Raw genomic sequence first — 1,659 nt, forward strand, 5'->3', positions numbered from 1 at the left:
ACTCAGCTGGCCCACTTGTGCCTCCAAATTTCTAATGGAGGACCTTGTTTCACTCATGAAACTTAAAGTGGCCTTAGATAGATCAGAAACTAAGTTTGCTAAATTAGAAGTGCTCTACTCAGAATTCTTTGTCTGTTGCTGAGAAGATGATGGATAAGGCTTGTTATTGCTGAGCCTATTTCTTCCACCATTATTAAAGCCTTGTTGAGGCTTTTGTTGATCCTTCTATGAGAAATTTGGATGATTTCTCCATGATGAATTATAGGTGTTTCCATAAGGTTCACCCATATAATTTACCTCTGCTATTGCAGGATTTTCAGGATCATAAGCTTCTTCTTCAGAAGATGCCTCTTTAGTACTGTTGGATGCATTTTGCCATCCATTCAGACTTTGAGAAATCATGTTGACTTGCTGAGTCAACATTTTGTTCTGAGCCAATATGGCATTCAGAGCATCAATTTCAAGAACTCCCTTCCTCTGAGACGTCCCATTATTCACAGAATTCCTCTCAGAAGTGTACATGAACTGGTTATTTGCAACCATGTCAATAAGTTCTTGAGCTTCTGTAGGCGTTTTCTTTAGGTGAATGGATCCACCTGTAGAATGGTCCAGTGATATTTTAGAGAACTCAGATAGACCATAATAGAATATATCCAGAATGGTCCACTCTGAAAGCATGTTAGAAGGACATCTTTTGGTCATCTACTTGTATCTTTCCCAAGCTTCATAGAGGGATTCACCATCTTTTTGTTTGAAAGTCTGAACATCCACTCTAAGCTTGCTCAGCGTTTGAGGAGGAAAGAACTTAGCCAAGAAGGCCGCGACCAGCTTATCCCAGGAGTCCAGACTATCTTTAGGTTATGAGTCCAACCATGTTCTAGCCCTGTCTCTCACAGCAAAAGGAAAAAGTATAAGCCTGTAGACTTCAGGATTTACTCAATTAGTCATAACTGTCTCACAGATCTGCAAGAACTCAGTTAAAAAATGGTAGGGATCTTCTGATGGAAGTCCATGAAATATGCAGTTCTATTGCATTAGAGCAACTAGTTGAGGTTTCAGCTCAAAATTGTTTGCTCCAATGGCAGGGATTGAGATGCTTCTTCCATCAAACTTGGAAGTAGGTGTAGTGTAATCACCAAGCATCCTCCTTGCATTATTATTTTCGGCTGCCATCTCCTCTTCTTTTTCAAAAATTTCTGTAAGGTTGTCTCTGGATTGTTGTAATTTAGTTTCTCTTAGTTTCCTCTTCAGAGTCCTTTCAGGTTCAGGATCTGCCTCAACGAGAATATTCTTGTCCTTGCTCCTGCTCATATGAAAAAGAAGGGAACAGAAAATAATAATAGGGATCCTCTTTACCATAGTAGAGGGATTCCTGTATGTTAGTAGAAAAAAAAAGGAATAGAAGAAGAAAAAGTAAGAATCCAAACACAAGGGTGAAGATAGGTTCAGATTCTTGAGATGAAGAGAAGTGTTAGTAAATAAATAAATAAATAGAAGAAGATGAAAGGGAGGAGTTTTCGAAAATTAATTTTGAAAAATAAGTTAGTGATTTTCGAAAATTAAAGGAAGAAATAAAATTTGAAACAATTAATTAAAAAAGAATTTTAAAAAGGGGTGAGGAATTTTCGAAAATTAGAAAAGGGAAAGTAGTTAGGTAGT

The 1,659-nt window shown here is 37.4% G+C and overlaps 1 non-coding gene across 1 annotated transcript; it reads left to right on the forward strand.

The window, feature by feature from the left end:
* The first annotated feature begins 672 nt into the window (after positions 1-672).
* Positions 673-780, forward strand: LOC112712015 (small nucleolar RNA R71). The gene has a single exon (XR_003157654.1). It is a non-coding gene; the product is annotated as a small nucleolar RNA R71 (small nucleolar RNA).
* Positions 781-1,659: the final 879 nt, after the last annotated feature.

This window comes from Arachis hypogaea, chromosome 1, assembly GCF_003086295.3.
Source record: "Arachis hypogaea cultivar Tifrunner chromosome 1, arahy.Tifrunner.gnm2.J5K5, whole genome shotgun sequence".
Lineage (NCBI taxonomy): Eukaryota > Viridiplantae > Streptophyta > Magnoliopsida > Fabales > Fabaceae > Arachis > Arachis hypogaea.